At 39.9% G+C, this 8,785-nt stretch overlaps 1 long non-coding RNA gene across 1 annotated transcript; it reads left to right on the forward strand.

Moving 5' to 3' along the window:
* The first annotated feature begins 4,068 nt into the window (after positions 1 to 4,068).
* LOC307014005 lies at positions 4,069 to 5,529 on the forward strand. Its single transcript, XR_013801126.1, has 2 exons — positions 4,069 to 4,127; positions 5,296 to 5,529. It is a non-coding gene; the product is annotated as an uncharacterized lncRNA (long non-coding RNA).
* The last annotated feature ends 3,256 nt before the right edge of the window (positions 5,530 to 8,785 follow it).

The raw sequence follows: 8,785 nt of genomic DNA on the forward strand, positions 1-8,785 counted from the left end.
AACTTTTGAGGTGATCTATACATTTTAACATTTTACATATAACTTAAATATCAAGTTCTCATGAGTTCAGACCATGGTTCAGACCATGGATGTATAGGTTCAGACAGTCTCTGTCCCCCTCTGTTGGAGGAATAGGACAGTGACCACAACATTTCTGTATCTCTCACTGCTCAATCATATATTATGCACATGCACCATGCTGCCCTTGGCAAGAGCCTCTCCTCTCTCCCCCTGCTCCTCTGTGGAGCAGTGATCACAAGTTTGCAAATTTATATTGCTTATTTTACATAGTTAACACACTTATTTCTTCATGCATATTTTTACTAATAACTCCCCTTTTGAAATTGTTCTTGTTTTACTGTCTTATAGTAAACATTGGAATTATTTCATACCTGTTATTATTTATGTTGTTCTTTTATTTACAACTATAATAATAAACGTGTCCCTTGGAAATAGTTGTTTACATAAATGATGACCAAAAAGTTTGCGACCCACTGAGATAACTTAGACTAAAGTTAACTATTTAAACACTCGGAGAGTCCTTTATCTTTCCAAGTAGATCTGTATGCCAAGTTTTCTAAGCAACATTTAAAATAAAAAATGGACGAAGTACCAAATGAAAAAAAAAAAAAGAAAAACGTGAAACTTTACCGCTGGAGTCAAAAGGAAAAACCTAGATCTACACCCGAGGACGATAAAGTCATAAAAGTCCATATTTGAGCAGGTCTTGATGTAGTTTTTAAGACATTAAAGAGATTAAAAGGTAGTTTTGAACACACCGTTGGGCTCCGCTCTGCAGCTGCAATACCACCAGCGGCCACGGCGGCGTTGTGTCGCCTAAATAAAATGAGTCCTTATTTCATATTATCTGTGTTTCTCTCTTGCTGCTTTAACACCTGAATTCAAAGGTCCATCTTCTCCAACGAGAGGCTTTGTGCTAACTAACTGCTGCACTTCACATAGGCTACTTGTGAAGTACTTGACTGCTAGCTTCTGACGTGTTTTTGATGTGATTTCAGGACAATGGATCGCAGACAGGCCCTCCGTTTTCAGGCTGGTTCTTCAGAGCTGCAGTTTCATGGAGCTATTTCAGGGTCATAGGTTTTGATCATTCAAAAAAATACAATTTATTTGAAAGTTCAAGTTTTTATCCTGAACTTTGAAAAATACAATGATGTATTCAAAATAAAAATAATTATTTGAAATCATTTTTCAGGTTGAATATTATTTTTGATTCAGTCAAGCAATTTCTTTTGAATAAAATATTTATTTTCAGATTTCACTTTTATACATATTTTGATATTTGAATCCTTATTTTTTTCAGTTGCAGATTTTTCGTTTTCAGATTCAAAACAATTATTTTTTCAGTTTCAAATCTTGTTTCTTCAGGTTTCACATTGCTTTTCACCTTCAGATCGTTTTTCACTTTCAGATCTTTTTTCTCGCTTTCGAATCTTTTTTTTTTCGCTTTCAGATCTTTTTTTTTCGCTTTCAGACTTTTGGCCCATATGTTGCTTGGGGGGGGGCGGGGCTTAGCAAACAGTAGTTTGGCTTCCTGAGTGACAGGCCTCCCTCTGTCATGTTGCCTTCATGGATATTAGGTAGCGCGAGAAATATAACTCAATACTTTCTATACACAATACTCCTGTGATTGGTGGGAAATAAAACTGATACCAGCGTCAAAGTTGGGTTAAGCGAGCTGTTGAGCATCATAGTAGGCAACAATCAAGGTATAAGCGCAATTAACTGTGCTAGAATGTCAAATTACGTATCCGCAACGAGCCAGCAGGTTGTTCTGGTGGACCTGACGCCATCCCCCGCTGTCTCACGGAGAGGTTAGGTCCACCACCTGCCCACACCCCCTGTTAAATGGTCTCACCCACATTGAGGATGCTATCTGCGCCCATATTTTATTCCATGTGTCAAGTCAGGCAAATTGGGTCCAAATGTTATTGAATCAATGATCTGTTAACATTAAAATCACTAAATACTGGAATTATTTTTGCTCTAGGCAACTCAAGGGCTCAGGTAATGTGATTACTATATGAATAATTGTCCAAAATAACATTAAATGCATAGGGGGTTTTGTTAAGTAACATACTTTCGTCGCCGGCCGGCCGATACATGCCGCGCATTAAGTGGGCCTGTCTGTCAATTAATCCCTGGGCCACTTTTTCCCCCCAGTCCGCCCCTGGGTACATATGTTAATTTCATAAACGTTAGCGCATAGTAATAAGCATTAAATGACAAGTATATACGGATTTAAACGCGGTGCGTTTCTGGCATAACGCCTCGGCTTAACTTGTTACCAATGTGCGCAAACGTTAAAAGACAACCAGGGCCGTGGGAAGTAGGGGTGCTGAGGGTGCTGCAGCACCCTCTGGTGGAGGACAGGGGATCTGCACTTCCACAAGATATAATAAAAAAAAAACGAATTTTCAGCCTTGATGTAACAACATTCATAATTAAGTAAAGATAACACCCTTTTCACCCCGGTTACATTTTCCATTTGCCCTGTACGATGGGCGCTGTAGTGATGAAAGTGGGGGATGTTGGCTTAGCAGGCTCCCGCAGCTCACAGCCAAAGTGAGAGAGATAGAGAGAGGGGATACCGCGGTACCGGCGGGGATTGTTGTTAGCTTCTGCTGCGCTAACGGATATAAGAAGCTGTTTCTACAATAATGTGGAGGGAGAGTCCTCTCCTGTCAGACTGAGAGGCTCAGTGAGGTAAAGGACTCTGAGGGCTTAGATAGTTCACTTTAGTCGAAGTTATCTCAGTGGGTCTCAAACGTTTTGATCACAATTTATGTAAACAAATATTTCCAAGGCACACCTTTATAATTATTAGGATAAATAAAAACAGGTTTGAAATCATTCCAATGTATACTATAGGACAGTAAACCAAAAATATTGTTTAAAACTGGAGAGATTTTAAAATATACATAAATAAATAAATGTTAACTGGTAAAATAATATATGAATGAACAACACAAATAAAATAAGTTACATGTATTTGTTATTGGCTATGGTAGGTTATTGGAAATGTTCACATACCTACTTATTTGATTAATAAAATGCAAACCGATCTTTTTCATATGGGTGTTTAGAGTTGTGCCCCCTAGATCAGTCTCTAATTGGGCGCTCAAAGTGCACCAAATTGAAGCATTTTACTTTAAAATGTTAAAAAAATCTTGCCGGGGGGGTACCCCCGGACCCCCCGAGAGGATGTGAAGTCCACCCCCCCAATTAAAACATGTTATAATATATAATAAATTTGAAGCCTTGTTATATAAGCTGTGTGCACCATGTCAATATATTTCTCTTTTTGCAGTGTATTGGTCTTTTGTAGAGGTTTTTCATTGCCAGCTAAAATCTTGCCTAGCAGCACATTGGTCAGAACCAGCCCTGGTGTCATCCCCACAGCACCCCCCATTTGAAACATGTTCCCACGGCTATGAAGACAACCGTTGTATTAAATTATAACTGACTGTCTTGTTAAGTGTAATAGCAAAAGGTATCTTCCTTTTCAAAAGCTGGTGCCTGCCCTGCTGTACTCGGCTGTTGTTCGTTTATAGCATAACGTTAGCATTTTGCCTCTGGCGATTAGATTCATGATTCGAAAATTATAAAAGTGGGGTAGACATGTGGACATTATCCGGTTGAACAAAACGTGCATTTATCAAACAGGTTAGTTTTCCACAGACCTTATTTCGAGCTATTTTCGAAAATCCTATGGAGAAATTGCTTTTTTGTCCAGGGAACCAGCAGCTTACTTACCGGATAAAATACGTCATCCCTGCAACACTAATGAATTGACAGTTAAGACGCACGCCCGCTAATTAACACGTCATCCAATCAGAGGAGACAATCTAACTGAGACAATCTAACTGAGACATTATTAGTTCATTAGTTAGGGGGCGAGGATAATTGGGCCTGCTCAGCCTCACTTAGTCTCACTTAGAGTCCCGCCCCTCCCGTTCATTTCTAAGGCATTCTCGTTTTCATCTTGTGTCCACCCATTGGTCGTCTCACTTAGTTATAGTACTCCGATTGGATGACGTCTCATTCAGCGGGGAGTGTGTTCACTGTAAATGAACAGCCATCATAACTGACGGGCTTTTGAAAAGGTAACATCAACTCCGCTATTAATTTTAACAAGACAGTCCGTTATAATTTAATATAACAGATGAATGCCAATGTGGTTGTTGTCCTCTGCTATTACTCTTAACAAGACAGTCCGTTATAATGTAATATAGATGAATGCCAGTGTATTGTCTTCTTGTAACGCTCGCGCATAGCATTGGTAACAAGTTGCCGCTAAACCAGAAACACACCGGAGCTTTCCGGCGGTTTAAATCCGTAAATACTTTTCATTAAATGCTTATTGCTATGCGCTAACGTCTATGAAGTTAACATTTATTTGCACCATTCGTGATTAAAAGTTGCCAATCCGCCATTTACAGTCTTAACAGTAGACCTACGGAAACAACATGCATTTCTCCTGCACTTTGCTAGGTGCAAAACACGTTATGCTTTTTTACTTTGCACTAACGTAAATGTTCATGAAGTTAACGCTCACAGATGTGTACACGGAGGGTTAACGGTCATAGACACTTGGCTATTTAATGAAGTACTGTAATAACTTTAAATGTAATTCGTATTTACTATGTGGTAGTGTAGCCTACTAAAGTTAACATCTATATGAAGGCTACCATAGGGCGAATATTATTATTATTATTATTATTATTATTATTATTATTATTATTATTATTATTATTATTATTATTATAATGTATTAAGTATCATTCATTTAAGGTCAGACCTCTGAGGTTGATGTTGAGCTGATGGAAAAGTGTTGGCTAGCATTATCTTTTAAATCAGAACCAGCGTTTACTCATGTTATTTTTCTTATTTCTATTCAGACTGTTGCTACATGTTTTTTCTTATTTCATATTCTGTTATTTACTTGTTATTCTTATCATCCCTGTTTATTTCATCCTGTGCACTATGTGTTTCTCTCTGGCTGCTTTAACACCTGAATTCAAAGGTCCTTCTTCTCCAAAGAGAGGCTTTGTGCTAACTAACTGCTGTACTTGTGAAGTACTTGACATGTACTTGACTGCTAGCTTCTAACTGAGTCAGAGCTGAGTGTGTGATTTTTATTTTTGCTGTTTGCTATTGTAATAATGTGTTTTTATTGCATGTACAGCACTTTGGCTTGACCAAAAATCGTTTTAAAAATGTGCTATATAAATAAAACTTGATTTGATTGAACTGTTTTTGATGTGATTTCAGAAGAATGGATCACAAACCGTCCTTCACCTTCCAGGCTGGTACATCAGACCTGCAGCTGAAGGCCAGCAAAGAAGCTGTCAGAGTCTCCAAAGACAACCGGAAGAGGGCAGCCCCGCGCCTCACCTCCAACACCAGGGAGCTGGAAAATGATGAAGCTGCTCTGATTTCACTTGTGTATTGACTTTCTTTATTACTTTATTAAATATAACAAAATTAAAACTTTTTATTTTTTTATTTATCAGTTTCTCTTAAGACGTTACTAAGGTCTGAATGCTATGCTGTGAGTCTGATACATAAAGTTACTCCTCAGAACCGGCTCGGTGCCCACTTTTGGTCCAGTCTGACCTGCTAAGGAACTGTTAGGGCTCATTTTAGCTGAGATTTATAAAGTTCAATAGACTGAGCAGCCCGGATATGTACTGGGAGCTGCAACAGCGAAAGCCCTGTCACCTCTGTTTTTTTTCTGTGACATATGATTTTCATGGGTAGGCACACAAAACCGCCATGTGCCGCGGCCAGTGGCGGCGCCAGAGATGTTCTTTTGGGGGTGCTGTGGGGTAGCTTGACGTGCTCAAACATGTAGGGGGGGGGCGCTACAGCTGAATTTTCTACGGCAACACTACCCACACGCACATACATCGTAGCACTAAAGTTCATAGTTTATTTAAAATAAAATAAATTATATATATTCTTTACATTTTTATAAAAAAGAAAAACCGTGTTTATTGGCGCGGGGTCTGTGGAGCATGCCGGTGAAACAACCCAGACAGGTAGTGTGGTGCCAGTCCCTGCAATGATTTAAAAACAATGAGTAAACACTTAAACTGGATCCTGTGGCCAAGATGACAATGATGAAAACTAATATTAAGAACAATACAAATGTATTATTGGTCTTAGTGTTGTAATTAGCTTTTACAAACCTATTGTAATCAATGGAGAATATAGTACAAATTTCGACAATTTGGGTTAGGGTAAATACTCTTCTTTATTTTGTGTTCCTGCATAGTTGAAATACTTTAAAACACTTGAACTTCTAAAAGCAGGGATTTTTCTCATTGCCAGGGAAAAAGTGTAATTTTATTCAGATAGTACAACAGAAACAGAGAAAGGACTTAACTACAAATACAAGTCTTAACTAGAGAATGCAATTCCTGAAGAAATTGCTAGTGGGAATGCTTTATGCTGAAAAGCTGATGCTGAATTGCTATGCTGAAATGTAATTTTTAAGAAGAAAGTGAAGAATTTAGATTGAAATGATACATGAACACTGTGGGCTTGAATGTGTGATGAGAGAAGAAAAGAAAGTAAAAAGGCTTGGAAAAGCAGCAGAATATTTGAACTGCAAACTTTTGAACAAACTTGATGGCGAATGATCTGTCGTCATGCCAACGGTATTTGATGGCATCCCATAATACGCTTAGATGAGTTGATGGCTGCATCGTTACCAAACCTATGAAGTTTTGGGCCGTTTGGAGCATTTTCACTGAAGTTATGAGAAAACCGTGTTTCATGGTGAGCATTGTGTTGCCATGGCAACGGCATTTGAAGTAATCTGAAAACTCTCACGTAGATGTCTTCACGGCTGGACTGTTAGCACACATGTGAAGTTTGAGCACTTTTTGAACATTTTCATAGGAGTTATAGCGACATCGTCTTTTATGGCTAGGGATGCATTTCCATGGAAACGGCATTTGGTGAGATCTCAGATTTGGCGTAGAGCTGTTGAGGCATGGACCGGTGATATACAAGTGAAGATTGGGGGACGATTGAACTGTAGATTGGACTTACAGCGACATCGTGTTTCATGGCGAGTGTTCTGTCGCCATGGCAACGGCATTTGATGAAACCCCATAAAACGTTTAGATGCATTGATGGCTGCATCATTACCAAACCTGTGAAGTTTTGGGCCGATTTTTCACTGAAGTTATGAGAAAACCGTGTTTCATGGCGAGCATTGTGTTGCCGTGGCAACGGCATTTGAAGAAATCTCAAAACTGTCCCGTATATGTCTTAACGGCTGGATTGTTAGCACACATGTGAAGTTTGAGCACTTTTTCAACATTTTCATAGGAGTTATAAATTAAATTAGGAGGTTACATTACTCTCTCTCTTCTCTTGATCGCCGTCTCTCTTCTCTTGATCACCCTCTCAATCTTCTATCGCCTTTTCTCTTGCTCGCCCTCTCTCTCTTATCTTGATAACCCTCTCACTCTTCTATCACCCGCTCTCTCTTCTCTTGATCGCCCTATCTCTCTTCTCTTGATCACCCTCTCACTCTTCTATCACCCTCTCTCTCTTCTCTTGATCGCCCTCTCTCTCTTCTCTTGATCGCCCTCTCACTCTTCTATCGCCCTCATTCTCTTCTCTTGGTCGCCCTCTCTCTCTTCTCTTGATCGCCCTCTCTCTCTTCTCTTCATCAACCTCTTTCTCTTCTCTTGATCGCCCTCTTTCTCCTCTTGATCTCCCTCTCTCTCTTCTCTTGATCGCCCTCTCACAGGAGAACAATTCACTGTAGGGTTTCTGCCATGTCTCCACTTTAGTTTGATTCTCTCTCTTCTCTCTCTTCTCTTGATCGCCCTCTCTCTCTTCTCTTGATTGCCCTCTTTCTCTTCTCTTGATCACCCTCTCGCTCTTCTATCACCCTCTCTCTCTTCTCTTGATCACCCTCTCTCTCTTCTCTTGATCACCCTCTCAATCTTCTATCACCCTCTCTCTCTTCTCTTGATCAGCCTCTCTCTCTTCTATTGATCACCCTCTCTCTCTCTCCTCTTGATCCTCTTGAACCAGATTTCGGAAAAGGGACCACATAACTTCTTTTCTGGCTGCCTTACACTGGCTCCCTATAGAACACAGGATAGAATTTAAAATTATTTTTCTCGTCTACAAAGCCCTTAATGGCCAGGCGCCATCTTACCTTAAAGAACTCATTATACCCTACTGTCCTATTAGGGCATTGCGTTACAAGAAGGCAGGGTTGTTGGTTGTTCCTAGAGTCTCTAAAAGTACAATGGGAGCCAGGATTTGTGGAATCAGCTTCCAGTTTGTGTTCGGGCGGCAGACACCCTATCCGTTTTTAAGAGTGCGCTTAAGACCTTCCTTTTTGATAAAGGTTATAGTTAGGGCTGATTAGATTCAGCCCCTAGTTTTGCTGATATAGGCTTAGTTTGTCGGGGGACATCTTACTTCTTCCTTCTCTCTGTCTATACCTGTGTACTCTCATGTTCAGATTAACCCAGCTTCCCCAAATTTCTTTTTTTTTGGTGTCTATATACGCCGGGATCCAGAGTCATGGATGATCCTGTTGCTGCGGTCCTGTGTCCTGGATCGCGAGCCCTGGATCTTGAGTCGTGGCTGTGGTCCTGGATCATAAGTCCTGGATGGATATCCTCGTGGATTCATCTTCCTATTATACACACATGCATTTCCAAACATTTGGACTACCTATGTTGCAAATGTATTATCTTTTCAATTTACACGGCATCTATTGCAC

The sequence above is a fragment of the Notothenia rossii genome (genome assembly GCF_949606895.1).
Source record: "Notothenia rossii genome assembly, chromosome: 8".
Lineage (NCBI taxonomy): Eukaryota > Metazoa > Chordata > Actinopteri > Perciformes > Nototheniidae > Notothenia > Notothenia rossii.